General features: G+C 39.9%; 1 long non-coding RNA gene across 3 annotated transcripts in view; it reads right to left on the reverse strand.

Annotated features, from left to right (window-relative positions):
* Positions 1-6,371: 6,371 nt before the first annotated feature.
* LOC149746865 (uncharacterized) overlaps positions 6,372-16,994 on the reverse strand; it is a 35,335-nt gene continuing 24,712 nt past the window's right edge. For 2 of the 3 annotated variants that reach the window (XR_016388705.1, XR_016388706.1), the window contains exon 3: positions 6,372-16,185. This is a non-coding gene — a long non-coding RNA (uncharacterized LOC149746865). The remainder of the gene's footprint in view (positions 16,186-16,994) is intronic. The other variant, XR_016388707.1, reaches the window with a different exon arrangement.

Raw genomic sequence — 16,994 nt, forward strand, 5'->3', positions numbered from 1 at the left:
TACCCTCAAGGATGTAGTAATGCTCTAAATCAATCACCATTATATGGTGCTGTATCCCCAGAATACCTGGGAATGAGATCCAAGTGTGGAAGCAGGAGTGTCCCTATTTACCATCAATTCCAGTGACCCACTTGGGGAATTTCTGCTTTTTCATCCTCACAACTGCAACCACAGGTTTAAAGGTCTTGGTTCTCAGAGGGGGAACATTTCTACCAGGGAACACAGCAGGAATATCCATTGAACTTTAGGCTACACCACCACCCAGGCACTTTGGGCCCCTCGTTTCAAGGACCAGCAGGCAAGAGTAAGATCCTGGTGGGCGTAATTGACTCTTACCATCAAGAGGCAGTAGGGCTACTGTTACACAGTGGAGGCAAGGAAGCATGTGTTTGGGGCACCCAGATAATCAACTTAGACATCTTTTAGTACTGTCTTGTGCAATTTTGATGACAAATGGACAAGAGCAGCAGGTGCAGCCTGAGAAGGGCATGGTAAACAGTAACTGGAACTCATGGGTTTGGAGAGTCTGAGTCACTCCACTGGGTAAATCACCTAAGCCTTCAGAGGTGCTAACTGACAGTGAGGAGGGAGAGGATGGCTACTGGTTGCAGCCTCAAGACCAACTGCAGCAGCAGGGGGGTTGTAGTTCATCTTACTAACCTTCCTCTTTACAAGTTTCCCAAGGAAAAATGGCACCCCAGTGTCCTGAAGGAACTGCTCCTTAGATTCGTGTGAAGGAAGTGGATCTGAGTGGCGCAAGGCATGGACCATCCTGCATGTGATGCCGCCCTGCCCAGAACACAGCTGCAGCCCTCTTAGGAATCGCTTCAGCTGAAGGGAACTGGTTTGCTGAAAGTCAGCCCCCTTCTAGGAAGCCAGCCTCCCCTGAATGATTGCTGCTCAGTCTTACTTTCTTTTGTTCAATAGGTGTTAATTAGAGTCCCTCCTAATAAACTTTCTATGTGCTAATCATCTCAGAGTCGACTTCCCAGGAAATCTTATCTTTGACAGTCTCTTTAGTGTAGATTGCAGTTTGAAGGAGAAGACACTAAACAAGTAAAATAAATTCATGACTTGTACTCTGAAGGAGATGAGCAAGATGCAGTAATAGCAAACACAGGGAAGGTGTACTTGGAGAGGAGGTGACATTTAAGCCAAAAATTATACGATAGAAGTCATGGGAAGAGCAGGTAGGAGAGCGTGTCTTAGGAAGAGAAACATCTTGGATAAAGGCTCTTCCCAAAGAGCTTAGCCTGTTGAAGTACCACCCAGAGATCTGTAGTCCTTTTAAAGAATTTTTTTTTAAATGCAATGGGAGGCATTTAAATGGTTTTTAAGCAAGAGTGTAAAATGCTGTGATTTGCACTTTTAAAAAATTCTCTCTCATAGTGAGGAAAAAGACTGGATGGGAAGAAACCATTAAGGAGGTCACTGCAACATCAAGAAACATGCCCACCCAAAGTTTGCCCCTTCGCTCCAAACCATGTTCCAGGTGCCCAAGACCCTGGAATTCCCAGTCCACTTCTAGGACCTGCATGGACCTCTTCCCTATATCCATCCCCCCTAAGACAGACTGCACACCCTTAGGGCCATGGGGTGGTCAGGGAGGGACTGTTGTAGGGCTTGGAAGTGGAGTGTCCCCAAGCATATGTGTAAAGCTCCTTGCAGTGTGAGATGAAGCCAGGATTGGAAAAGATGGGAGATGAACTCTGGGACAGGGACCAGGATGGTATTCCCTCCCTGCTGTGCCAAGTTCCAATATGGAACCCCAAAGATTCCAAGAATACTAAATTCAAGACTTGGCCATCCAGGTTATTAAAAAGCTGTATTTGTCAAGACACAATAGAATATATTTTATTCAAGTTGTTGGCTTGATTTTTAACTCATAAATTTTTAGACATATGATATGTGGGCCTCCATTTGTAATTTTGCACTGGGTTCTACAAATGTTAAGGATGGGCCTAAAAGTCACATTTACCTACAAAGAAACAATACACATACAAAGCTGGCTTCTTATTACAAACAATAGATGCCAAAGATAATGAAATAATATCTTCAAAATGATGGGGGAAAATATATGTTAATCTAGAACTTTCTATCCAGTTAAGCTAACATTCAAAGGTGAGGATAAAATAAAGACATTTTCAAACCAAGACTAAGAGAATTTCCCACTCACAGACCCTTGCAGAAAGAAGAAAAATAAACCAAGGAGGAAGGATTAGAATGCAAGAATCAATAACGAGCAAAGAAATCAGTAGATACATTGGTAAATCTAAGTAAACACTGACTATAAAAAATTACTAATTTTTAGAGGGTAAACACAGGGTGAAACTAGGATATTACACAGCAATCACATTGAAGATGAAAGGCAAGATTCAGAGTTTAACATTCTAAAGTCCTTATAATGTTGCATATACAATGTTAAAAAATTTATCTATTACTTTTAATATTTTTAAGGAAAACATCTTAAGCAAATATGCAAAAAAGAAGGAAAAAAATGAATAGTTAGGATGGACTGAAAAAAAGCAAAATAAGTTTAACCAGTAGTACATATAAAATCATCCTCGTTTCAAAATGGAAAATCAGGCACCAATGTATTCTTTGTAAACTTCCTCTAACCGAAACCATTGACCATAAAATACCATATCTGCCACTATTGTTCCCCAATTATAAAGTATTGTTCAGCTGTTGCTCTTCATTCTTATAAAACTCCATGGAAGATAGATACTAAAATGTTAGAGGGAATCTCATATACTTGGGGCTTTTATACCAGTGAGTCTAGTATCAACTATTTGCACAAAACTCTACTATTTTCTGTGGGCAATACCACAGAAGATCTCGAGGAGACCTTCAAGACAGCAGAGGAGTAAGATGTGGAGATCACCTTCCTCCCCACAAATACATCAGAAATACATCTACATGTGGAACAACTCCTACAGAACACCTACTGAACAGAAGACCTCAGACCTCCCAAAAGGCAAGAAACTCCCCCACGTACCTGGGTAGGGCAAAAGAAAAAAGAAAAAACAGAGACAAAAGAATAGGGACGGGACCTGCACCAGTGGGAGGGAGCTGTGAAGGAGGAAAGGTTTCCACACACTAGGAAGCCCCTTCGCTGGCGGAGACTGCGGGTGGCGGAGGGGGGAGCTTCGGAGCCACGGAGGAGAGCACAGCCACAGGGGTGCGGGGGGCAAAGCGGCGAGATTCCCGCACAGAGGATCAGGGCCGACTGGCACTCACCAGCCCGAGAGGCTTGTCTGCTCACCCACCGGGGCAGGCGGGGGATGGGGGCTGAGGCTCGGGCTTCAGAGGTCGGATCCCAGGGAGAGGACTGGGGTTGGTGGCATGAACACAGCCTGAAGGGGGCTAGTGCGCCACAACTAGCTGGGAGGGAGTCCGGGAGAAGTCTGGAGCTGCCTAAGAGACAAGAAACTATTGTTTTGGGGTGCATGAGAAGAGGAGATTCAGAGCACCGCCTAAACGAGCTCCAGAGACTGGCACAAGCTCTGGCTAACAGCTCAGACCCCAGAGACGGGCATGAAATGCTAACGCTGCTGCTGCAGCCACCAATAATCCTGTGTGCAAGCACATGCCACCATCCACACCTCCCCTCCTGGGAGCCTGAGCAGCCCGCCACTGCCAGGGTCCCATGATCCAGGGACAACTTCCCTGGGAGAACACATGGCGCACCTCAGGCTGGTGCAGTGTCACTCCGGCCTCTGCAGCCGCAGGTTCGCCCCCCATCCATACCCCTCCCTCCCCCCGGCCTGAGTGAGCCAGAGCCCCCTAATCAGCGGCTCCTTTAACCCCATCCTGTAAGAGCAGGAACAGATGCCCTCCGGCAACCTACACGCAGCGTCGGGGCCAAATGCAAAGCTGAACCCCAGGAGCTGTGCGAACAAAGAAGAGAAAGGGAAATCCCTCCCAGCAGCCTCAGAAGCAGCGGATTAAATCTCCACAATCAACGTGATGTACCCTGCATCTGTGGAATACATGAATAGACAACGAATCATCCCAAATTGAGGCGGTGGACTTTGGGAGCAACTGTAGACTTGGGGTTTGCTTTCTGCATCTAATTTGTTTCTGGTTTTATGTTTATCTTAGTTTAGTATTTAGAGTTTATTATCATGGGTAGATTTGTTTATTGATTTGGTGGGCTCTCTTCCTCCTTTATATATATATATATATATATATATATTCCCTTTTTCTCTTTTGTGAGTGTGTATGTGTATGCTTCTTTGTGTGATTTTCTCTGCATAGCTTTGCTTTTACCATTTGTCCTAGAGTTCTGTCTGTCCTTTTTTTTTTTTTTTTATTACTGTTTTTAGCACTTGGCATCATTGGTGGATTTGTTTTTTGGTTTGGTTGCTCTCTTCTTTCTTTCTTTTTTCTTTTTTTATTACTTTTTAATTTTTTTATTTTTAATAATTATTTTTATTTCTTATTTTAATAACTTTATTTTATTTTTTTCTGTCTTTATTTCTTTTTTTCTCCCTTTTCTTCTGAGGCATGTGGCTGATAGGCTCTTGGTGCTCTGGCCGGGTGTCAGACCTGTGCCTCTGAGGTGGGAGAGCCGAGTTCAGGACACTGGTCCACTAGAGACCTCCTGGCTCCACGTAATATCAAACAGCAAAAGCTCTCCCAGAGATCTCCATCTCAATGCTAAGACCCAGCTCCACTCAATGACCAGCAAGCTACAGTGCTGGACACCCCATGCCAAACAACTAGCAAGACAGGAACACAACCCCACCCATTAGCAGAGAGACTGCCTAAAATCATAATAACGTCACAGACACCCCAAAACACACCACCAGACATGGACCTGCCCACCAGAAAGACAAGATCCAGCCTCATCCACCAGAACACAGGCTCTAGTCCCCTCCACCAGGTAGCCTACCCAGCCCATGAACCACCTTAGCCACTGGGGGCAGACACCAAAAACAATGGCAACTATGAAATGCAGCCTGCGAGGAGACCCCAAACACAGTAAGTTAAGCAAAATGAGAAGACAGAGAACACACAGCAGATGAAGGAGCAAGGTAAAAACCCACCAGTCCAAACAAATGAAGAGGAAATAGGCACTCTACCTGAGAAAGAATTCAGAGTAATGATAGTAAAGATATCCAAAATCTTGGAAATAGAATGGAGAAAACACAAGAAATGTTTAACAAGGACCTAGAAGAACTAAAGAGCAAACAAACAATGATGAACAACACAGTAAATGAAATTAAAAATTCTCTAGAAGGAATCAATAGCAGAATAACTGAGGCAGAAGAACAGATAAGTGACCTGGAAGATAAAATAGTGGAAATAACGACTGCAAAGCAGAACAAAGAAAAAAAATTGAAAAGAATTGAGGACAGTCTTAGAGACCTCTGTAACAACATTAAACGCACCAACATTTGAATCATAGGGATCCGAGAAGAAGAGAAAAAGAAAGGGACTGAGAAAATATTTGAAGAGATTATAGTTGAAAACTTCCCTAATATGGGAAACGAAACAGTTAATCAAGTCCAGGAAGCACAGAGAGTCCCATACAGGATAAATCCAAGGAGAAACACGCCAAGACACATATTACTCAAACTATCAAAAATTAAATACAAAGAAAAAATATTAAAAGCAGCAAGGGAAAACCAACAAATAACATGCAAGGGAATCCCCATAAGGTTAACAGCTGATCTTTCAGCAGAAACTCTGCAAGCCAGAAGGGAGTGGTAGGACATATTTAAAGTGATGAAAGGGAAAACCTACAACCAAGATTACTCTACCCAGCAAGGACCTCATTCAGATTCGACGGAGAAATTAAAACATTTACAGACAAGCAGAACTAAGAGAATTCAGCACCACCAAACCAGCTTTACAACAAATGCTAAAGGAACTTCTCTAGGCAGGAAACACAAGAGAAGGAAAAGACCTACAATAACAAACCCAAAACAATTAAGAAAATGGTAATAGGTACATACATATCAATAATTACCCTAAATGTAAATGGATTAAATGCTCCCACCAAAAGACATAGACTGGCTGAATGGATACAAAAACAAGACCCTTATATATGCTGTCTACTAGAAACCCACTTCAGACCTAGGGACACATACAGACTAAAAGTGAGGGGATGGAAAAAGATATTCCATGCAAATGGAAATCAAAAGAAAGCTGGAGTAGCAATTCTCATATCAGACAAAATAGACTTTAAAACAAAGACTATTGCAAGAGACAAAGAAGGACACTACAAAATAAGCAAGGGATGAATCCAAGAAGAAGATATAACAATTGTAAATATTTATGCACCCAACATAGGAGCACCTCAATACATAAGGCAAATGCTAACAGCCATAAAAATGCTAACAGCCATAACAGTAACACAATCATAGTAGGGGACTTTAACACCCCACTTTCACCAATGGACAGACCATCCAAAATGAAAATAAATAAGGAAACAAAAGCTTTAAATGATACATTAAACAAGATGGACCTAATTGATAGTTATAGGACATCCCATTCCAAAACAACAGAATACACTTTCTTCTCAAGTGCTCATGGAACATTCTCCAGGATAGATCTTATCTTGGGTCACAAATCAAGCCTTGGTAAATTTAAGAAAATTGAAAATTGATATGATTATCAAGTATATTTTCTGATCACAATGCTATGAGACTAGATCAATTACAGGGAAAAGTCTGTAAAAAAATGCAAACACATGGAGGCTAAACAATACACTAGTTAATAACCAAGAGATCACTGAAGAAATCAAGGAGGAAATTAAAAAATACCTAGAAACAAGTGACAGTGAAAACATGATGACCCAAAACCTATGGGATGCAGCAAAAGCAGTTCTAAGAGGGAAGTTTATAGAATACAATCCTACCTCAAGAAAAAAGAAACATCTCAGATAAACAACCTAACCTTACACTTAAAGCAATTAGAGAAAGAAGAACAAAAAAAACCCCAAAGTTAGCAGAAGGAAAGAAATCATAAAGATCAGATCAGAAATAAATGAAAAAGAAATGAAGGAAACAATAGCAAATATCAGTAAAGCTAAAACCTGGTTTTTTGAGAAGATAAACAAAATTGATAAACCATTAGCCAGGCTCATCAGGAATAAAAAAGGGAGAAGACCCAAATCAATAGAATTAGAAATGAAAAAGGAGAAGTAACAACTGACACTGCAGAAACATAAAGGATCATGAGAGATTACTACAAGCAACTATATGCCAATAAAATGGACAATCTGGAAGAAATGGACAAATTCTTAGAAATGCACAACCTTCCAAGACTGAACCAGGACAAAATAGAAAATATGAACAGACCAATCACAAGCACTGAAATTGAGACTGTGATTAAAAATCTTCCAACAAACAACACCCAGGACCAGATGGCTTCACAGGAGAATTCTATCAAACATTTAGAGAAGAGCTAACACCTATCCTTCTCACACTCTTCTAAAATATAGCAGAGGGAGGAACACTCCCAAACTCATTCTACGAGGCCACCATCATCACCCTGATACCAAAACCAGACAAAGATGTCACAAAAAAAGAAAATTATAGGCCAATATCACTGATGAACATAGATGCAAAAATCCTCAATAAAATACTAGCAAACAGAACCCAACAGCACATTAAAAGGATCATACACCATGATCAAGTGGGGTTTATCCCAGGAATGCAAGGATTCTTCAATATATGCACATCAATCAATGTGATACACCATATCAACAAATTGAAGGAGAAAAACCATATGATCATCTCAATAGATGCAGAAAAATCTTCTGACAAAATTCAACACCCATTTATGATAAAAAAAGAAACCCTCCAGAAAGTAGGCATAGAGGGAACTTACATCAACATAATAAAGGCCATATATGACAAACTCACAGCCAACATCGTTCTCGATGGTGAAAAACTGAAATCATTTCCACTAAGATCAGGAACAAGACAAGGTTGTTCACTCTCACCACTATTATTCAACATAGTTTTGGAAGTTTTAGCCACAGCAATCAGAGAAGGAAAAGAAATAAAAGGAATCTAAATCGGAAAAGAAGAAGTAAAGCTGTCACTGTTTGCAGATGACATGATACTATACATACAGAATCCTAAAGATGCCACCAGAAAACTACTAGAGCTAATCAATGAATTTGGTAAAGTTAGCAGGATACAAAATTAATGCACAGATATTGCTTGCATTCCTATACACTAATGATGAAAAATATGAAAGAGAAATTAAGGACACTCTCCCATTTACCACTGCAACAAAAAGAATACAATACCTAGGAATAAATCTACCTAAGGAGACAAAAGACCTGTATGCAGAAAACGATAAGACACTGATGAAGGAAATTAAAGATGATACCAACAGATAGAGAGATATACCAGGTTCTTGGATTGGAAGAATCAATGTTGTGAAAACGACTAACTACCCAAAGCAATCTACAGATTCAATGCAATCCCTATCAAACTACCAATGGCATTTTTCACAGACCTAGAACAAAAAATTTCACAGTTTGTATGGAAACACAAAAGACCCTGAATAGCCAAAGCAATCTTGAGAAAGAAAAATGGAGCTGGAGGAATCAGGCTCCCGGATTTCAGACCATACTATGAAGCTACAGTAATCAAGAGAGTATGGTACTGGCACAAAAACAGAAATATAGATCAATGGAACAGGATAGAAAGCCCAGAGATAAACCCATGCACATATGGTCACCTTATTTTTGATAAAGGAGGCAAGAATATACAATGGAGAAAGGCAGTCTCTTCAATAAGTGGTGCTGGGAAAACAGGACAGCTACATGTAAAAGAATGAAATTAGAACACTCCCTAACACCGTACATAAAAATAAACTCAAAATGGATTAAAGACCTAAATGTAAGTCCAGACACTATAAAACTCTTAGAGGAAAACATAGGCAGAACACTCTTTGACATTAATCACAGCAAGATCCTTTTTGACCCACCTCCTAGGGTAATGGAAATAAAAACAAAAATAAACAAATGGGACCTAATGAAACTTAAAAGCTTTTGCACAGCAAAGGAAACCATAAACAAGATGAAAAGGCAACCCTCAGAATGGGAGAAAATATTTGCAAATGAAGCAACTGACAAAGGATTGATCTCCAAGATTTACAAGCAGCTCATGCAACTCAATATCAAAAAAACAAACAACCCAATCCAAAAATGGGCAGAAGACCTAAATAGACATTTCTCCAAAGAAGATATACAGATTGCCAACAAACACATGAAAGGATGCTCAACATCACTAATCATTAGAGAAATGCAAATCAAAACTACCTCACACCAGTCAGAATGGCCATCATCAAAAAATCTACAAACAATAAACGTTGGAGAGGGTTGGAAAAAAGGGAACCCTCTTGCACTTTTTGTGGGAATGTAAATTGATACAGCCACTATGGAGAACAGTATGGAGGTTCCTTAAAAATCTAAAACTAGAACTACCATATGACCCAGCAATCCCATTACTGGGCATATACCCTGAGAAAACCATAATTCAGAAAGAGTCATGTAGCACAATGTTCATTGCAGCTCTATTTACAATAGCCAGGACATGGAAGCAACATAAGTGTCCATCGACAGATGAATGGATAAAGAAGATGTGGCACATATATACAATGGAATATTACTCAGCCATAAAAAGAAACGAAATTGACTTATTTGTAGTGAAGTGGATGGACCTAGAGTCTGTCATACAGAGTGAAGTAAGTCAGAAAGAGAAAAATACCGTATGCTTACACATATATACGGAATTTAAAAAAAATATGGTTCTGAAGAACCTAGGGGCAGGACAGGAATAAAGACTCAGATGTAGAGAATGGACTTGAGGACATGGGGAGGGGGAAGGGTAAGCTGGGACGAAGTGAGAGAGAGGCATGGACTTACATACACTACCAAATGTAAAATAGATAGCTAGAGGGAAGCAGCCGCATAGCACAGGGAGATCAGCTCGGTGCTTTGTGTCCACCTAGAGGGGTGGGATAGGGAGGGTGGGAGGGAGACGCAAGAGGAAGGCGATATGGAGATATATGTATATGTATAGCTGATTCACTTTGTTATAAAGCAGAAACTAACACACCATTGTAAAGCAATTATACTCCAATAAAGATGTTAGAACAAAACAAAACAAAACAAAAAACACAGTCTCTCTCATCAGGTGGTTTACAGTCTGTTAAGGAGAAGCAAGCTCTATAAACCCACCTGAAAATAAACCCTACTATAGAAGAGAGCAAATGGTTAAGAGCCTTGGATTTTATAAATGTTACAGTTCAGTGTAAGTAGGATCCTTTCCAACCAGGATGTCTTGGAAGTCTTTGAATATGCGAAATTTGATCTGGGCTTTAAGAGAACTGGGAATAGGCATGAGCAAAAGTGTTAAAATATCGGAAAGTGTTGGAGCCAAGAAAAGACATTTTCAAGAAAGAAAGATAAGCATTGTGTGAAGTACTAAGAGAAATCATTGAATGAATCATAACACTGAAGTCATCACAAGGAAGAAACAATTTAAAATATTATTTTACACAGATATAAAGAACAAACTAATAGTTACCAGTGGGGAGAGGGAAAGGGGGTGGGGCAAAATAGGGGTAAGGGATTAAGAGGTACAAACTGCGTATAAAATATACTGTGTATATAATACATAACCTACAGGGATATATAGTACAACACAGGGAATACAGCCAATATTTTATAATAGCTATAAATGGAATACAACCTTTAAAAATTGTGAATCACTATGGTGGACACCTAAAACTTACATGATATAGTACATCAACTATACTTCAACTTTTAAAAAATATTATTTTAAAGATAGCACCAACTTAAATTTTTAGTTCAATTTTTCTTCTTTTATATTGTTAATTTTTTCCCCAAAGTGTATGTAGCAAATATAAATACAAAATACTGATTTTCTACAAGTTACATACGTGAACTGTTCAGATTTTTCCTACTTCTACACACAACTTTATTTCTCTAGTTTTTTTTTTTAAAAAAAGGGGGGGCCCAAGTCTTGTATACTGCAGAAGAGATTTCCATACTATTGCTCGTGTTTTAAGTTCAGAGTTTTAGGCTCTTGGTCTGTATTATTAAGAGTCATGATATTGATAACATCTAATATTTATTAAACAGGTACTGTGCTAAGTGCTTTACATGCTATTTTAGTTAATGCTAGCTGCCGTAACAGATAAATCCCAGAATCTCAGTGGCTTAACAAAATCGAAGTTTATTTCTCACTTACGTAAAGTCCAAAACGAGTGTTTCTAACAGGCATAAAGCTCTCCTCCACACCGTGCTTCGGGACCAAGTTTCCTTCCATTTCCTGAAGATCGTGGTCCTGCCATCTTTAACAAGTAGCTTCTGCGGAAACTGCAGAAGTTGAAAGAACAAAGATCACAATGGGAGATTTTTGAGAGCTGAGCCTAGGAGTGACATGAATTTCTTTCTCTTACATTCCATTGGCCAGAATTCAGTCTTATGACCACAATTAACTGCAGGTGACGATGTGAAATGTGGTTTAGCTGATTATCCAGGAAAAAAAAGAAATGATTTGGTGAACAGTTTGCGAGTCTCTGCCACACATACATTTTTCTGCATTTAATCCTAACAACCCCGTTGGATATGTAGTATAATTTATAGCACTTTACACGTGAGGAAACTGGAATTTTGACAGGTGAAGTTCCTTACCTCACGGTTAATAAATGACAGAACTCAAATTCAAATCTAGGCAATCTAACTAAAAAACTATATTCCTTATCAAGTTAACTGCAATATGACTGAAATTCTTGTTACTGAAGAAGAATGTTTAGGCTTTTTTTAGTTATAGGAGAGGTATGACAATTTTAGAACTGTAAGTAACCCAAGCCCATCATTTTAGTGATGAAGTAATTGAGATCTAGAGGTAGAATGTCCTGTTGAAGGCTCAAATCACTGCTGCTCAGGTATCATACAACGTAAAGTACACTTTATAAGAAAATATAATCTTGACAAATTAATAACTTATGTCATACTTTCTAAAAGTTAACTTTCTAAAAGATAACTTTCTAAAAAGATTTAATGTAGTTAAATGCAAGCATTTAGATTTGCTGCTTGAAAAGGAAGCACAACACAGAGTAAGCCTGCCACCGTGTGGCATGAGCCAAACTTAACATCTGTTAAATGTTTTATTCCCATTTATTGTGTTTGCTTCTAGTTTATTTATTAACCAACCTAGATTTGACACTGTCTTTGATACGAAATTCAAACCCATCTATGGTAAGTGCTATAGGTTTAACTACTTTTTAATTTCAAGATACATTTCTTCATCCAACTCCAAAAATAACTGCAATATTTCCGATCCCGCTACAGGGGTGACCAACTTTTAAAAGGTCGCCCAGGCACTTCCACAAGAGGATTACTTACTTCAGTGCTTCACAAACAAGGAAACAAATTCAACAATTAGTAGGATTTGTCTCAGTCCACTCAGAAGTGAATCAATGAGCCAGATTAGAAGGCAGAATTCCCAATCTTACAATAGGGATCTCCAAGGAGTCTTCAAGTATGGATAAAACACCCCTAGGAAGAAGGAGAATCAGAATTTATACAGGAGTCACCATTTCATAGAGTTTTAGCAAGGCATAAGCTTAAGATGTTGTAACACGCCAGGCAGACATTTCCCTGCCCTCTCCCTGCATTTATCAAAATAAAAATGGTATCTAAAGTTGTTTAAAAGGCAACAGATCTAGCGGGTGACTAAATGGAAATCCGGTATTGCTGCTGCCTCTAACACTTGTTTCAAATGATTAGGGGTGGGGCATTGGTATTCATATCCTGATATAGTTTTTATATGTCCCTCTTTTCTTTCTTAAAGTCTTATTCCTACTTCTTTCTTTTTCTACCACGGCAAACTCTGAAATATCAATTTCACATATAACTCACCTGATGTGACTGGGGAAAGCAGTTAAAGGGAAGAAAAGTTTTCAATGTTTGAGGGTTTAAAAAACCCCACATCTTCCTTGTTTCTTTTCTTTTTTTACTTTTTTGGATGGAGGGTTCATGAGAATAAGCCCACACAATGGTATGTAAATTTGTTATTCCTACTAATGAGTTAATTGAGATGGGAGCATCAATTTAATCCAGTGACTGTGTGTCAGTAACTCTCTAGGGGAAAAAAAAAGTGTGTCAACGGAAATCCAAGCTTCTCTACACTCCAGATTTCTCCCCATCTCCTCACCTCCTCCAGCCTCCACATCTTTCCCAAGCATAGGTATGTAACAACCTCAAGAACACCACTTAGGCAATGTTTGCTAGGGGCCAAAAGTATCTGAGCAATCCTATGTTGTGTAAACACCCATTCTTTGGGGAATGCTCTGCCTTCCCTCCAGAGCAGCCATTGATCTCCCATCTTATCGATACCTGTGCAGCCACGTAAGATTGGCCTGGGGAAGCTGCAGCACTCCCTGTTCTAGAAAGGTCTCCTGCAGATTCTGCAAATCTCTAGGGTCACATAATTTCACCTGTGTTTTAGTATTATACTTCTTATTGCCTTCTCAGTATTTAATAAATTATTTTTTAAAATAGTAACAAAAGATAACCAAGGTAGACTTATATGTACTAACATGGAGAAACCACTGCAACATTGTTAAATGAAATGTTACAGATATCACAATTACATTAAAAAAAGACCTAATCAAACAAAACAAATAATAAAATATCTGTCTGCTCCAAAATATGTGAGTATATTATAGAAACATCACTGTAAAAATGTACATCAAACTGTGGATTCTGATTATCTCTAAGGAGGGGAGTAGTGATTTGGACGGTGAGCTTAGGAATTTCACCTTGTAGACTTTTATGTTGTTTGACACTCATACAGAAAAATATGTTCATCATACCTTATATAATGATTTTTAATGAAAGGAAGAGAATTGAAGTAAACACTCTGTTGCTTGCTGCCCAGAGTGACAGTAACTCATCTGGGAAATGTAGTAAAGTCTCAAGCGCTGATCTGAGTTTCTAAGACGTGACCATCCGAGCTCCTTCCTAACCAAGTGTTTTTTTTTCCTGTCAACTAAAAATACACTATCCAGTTCAGGGAATGTGGCTGACTGAATAGCAGCTGCCGCTGAGGACCTACTTTGCATATTAAAACAACCCTGGAAGATAAATAGCAAAACCTCCCTGTCATCAGTTCCTGTTTTGAGGCACGGCTGGAGCTCATCACACACGTCTGTCTTGGCCTCCACATTATCCTTCCTGCATATTTTCAGGAGACAGTCTCTGGCCACTGTTTCTTTTCCCCCTTAGTGTCAGGAAACTTCCTGCAAATATTGTAAAAGCAGAAGCTGAAGGAGCTTCAGTGCAAAGCTAACACTCTTCAGATCTTTCTTACACTGTTTCAGAAAGCAGATCACCCACTGCTGTTTCCTTTTCATGTGTTTTTTTTTAAACGACAAAGATCAGCTGCCAAGATACTATTTATGTTCAGAGTGAGAGAGAGAGAGAGAGTAAAAAGAGACAGGCACAAAAATTTCCCCTGACTCTGCCATGTTCTTTACTCAGTTATAACGAGATGGTGTTTCCGATAAAATGGAAACTAGAAACAGTGAAAAGTTCTGGAAGATGATCTGTGCTGTAAATGTAAAACACAAGCCAGTTAAAGTGATAATAACTCAAAGTACAATTTGTAATGCAAAATAAAGACATTTAAAAAGAGTCTTCTGCAATACTATATTCTATATCTAATTCTGTTACATGATGTCCTAGTCTCCATATACATGAATAATGTTGACTTCTTCCATTCATATGGCATGCAGATGCATTTTGAAATGTTTTTTAAAAAATAATGTAAAAAAAATAATGTGATAGACTGTACAGAGCACTGCTCATAGCTGCTCAGTAAAAACTGCACTGTAACTATAGAATATTAGAGCTGAACAAAATTTAGAGATGACCTAGTCCAACCTTCTTGCTTTACAGATGAGAAAACTGAGGTTCAGAAAGATTAAATAACTTACCCAAGGTAACAAGATAGAAAGTAGCAGATCTGGGGCTAGAATCCAGATCTCCTCGTTCTTCAACCTGCCTTCTTCCTTAATACATGATGGTGCCTCGCTAACCCAGCCTCGCTATCCTGCCCTGTCTCTCATTTGCAAGATAGCGAGCAAGAATTACTGCAGCATTTCCACTGATTTCTTATCTTTGGACTCGATGACCAGGCTACACAAGCAACCAAGTGTGAGCACCTGGGACATGCCTGCTGGCACACACACGCGTGTGCACACACACACACCGTTAGCTCATGTTAAAGAGATCTTGGAAGAAAGCATGTATGTAAGAAGACAACCCTCTACCATGGAATGCTGGGGAAATGCAGTCGACACTGTTGCCCACCCAACACTATTCCCACTTTCTTCTCACTAAGAATAGTGCAATTTTATTCAGCTATCGAGAGACAGAGACAGTACGCTCAGAGGTGAACCCTGCCTGGCCAAACCAAGTCATTTCATTCTCTTGGACAATGAGATATCAGATAAAATTGACTGGGAGGCTTTGGGGGAATATTCCTTCCTGATAAAATAAATACACACACACACATGCACACAAACACATGAGAAGACTGCCACCTTTCCCTTCTTCCTGCTTTTGAATTTGGTTGTGTGAGGATGCGAAAGCTTGGTGTTGCTGCACCAAGGAAAGGAAACATCACCCACAAGTTGATGCCAACGCAGAAATGTGGAAAGAGATTGGCTCCTGGATGGCACTGCTGAGCTGCTGAACCAACCTGGGACCTCCTCCCTCCTTACCTACGGTCGAGTGAGATCATAAGAAAACCTAGCTTCAGCCACTTGCAGCTGAAAGCATAGTTACTTTGCCTCTCTGAACCTCAGCTTTTTCTTAATAAAATGGTGATTAATGATACCTACCTGGCACAGTGGTCAAGAGGAGGAAATGAGATCATTAAACACCTAACATAAAGAAGCCAGTAAATGGTGCCTACCAGTACCATTACCATTATCATCATTACATCAAAATCCTCAACAGTGGGAATGCTTCCTCTATTCCCCAATCTCTGCGGCACCTGAAAGCTTTTCCCTACAACAGCGTCTGGGGACAGTACATCCAGCTACCACCTCCTCTCTGAAGGCTGAGGAACTCAAAGCATGGGTGCTTTGAGCCTGGGAACTGGAGGGCTGGACAGTCTGTAAAAGAAAAAAAGAAAAAGAAAAATCCAACTTGTAAAATCAAGGCGTAACTCGTAGTGCAACATGATGACATATTGTCAGATCTGAGCAAGCCGTAAAGCGTTCATTTCTTCCGTCCTAGAAATACCAACTCTGGCAATTCAGCCAATGGAAATAATCCAAATGAAGGAAAAACTTTATTCACAAAATCTTTAATTCAGCGTTATTTTAGAGTCATAGTATTTCTCCTTGATGTAATATAGTTATGAAGCCAACACAAAAGTTTTTAGTGGGGACTATGTAGGGGTAAGGCTGTGTAATTTTCTATATAGACTTAAATGAAATAAATCAGAATACAGACGGGTATGTACACTCTGGTTACACCCACGTGGAACAGCTATAATTAGGCCGGACTATAACTGGCAAACCGATTATTAAGTGCAACGGAACACAAGAAATAAGAGGGCTGTGGATTGTTGAAGAAACTCTGGCCAAAAAAGGGAGGAAAGATGAGAAAATATGAGTGATAGTAGTGGGGCACACAAAGGGCATTTGTCTTCTCTCCACTAAGGCCATTAGACGGATTTCAAAATAATCCAGGCGGCTGAGCCCAGAGCTGAAGGTGCGGGCAGCAGAGATGCAGATGTGGGCCCACAGCTATGCTCTGGGAAGGCCTCCCATCAGGAGTCCCAGGCCTAGGACACTCCACGTAGGCACTGGGGAATATGTACCAGGAAGTCAGCCCAGCTCTTCAGACGCTGTGAGGCAGGCACAGAGCATCCCAAACCCAGGATTTAGGGAACACAGGGAAGCAGCTTCCACAGGCC

The sequence above is a fragment of the Delphinapterus leucas genome, chromosome 18 (genome assembly GCF_059928025.1).
Source record: "Delphinapterus leucas isolate spDelLeu-1000000601 "Yukka" chromosome 18, BTC_Dleu_Yukka2, whole genome shotgun sequence".
Classification (NCBI taxonomy): domain Eukaryota; kingdom Metazoa; phylum Chordata; class Mammalia; order Artiodactyla; family Monodontidae; genus Delphinapterus; species Delphinapterus leucas.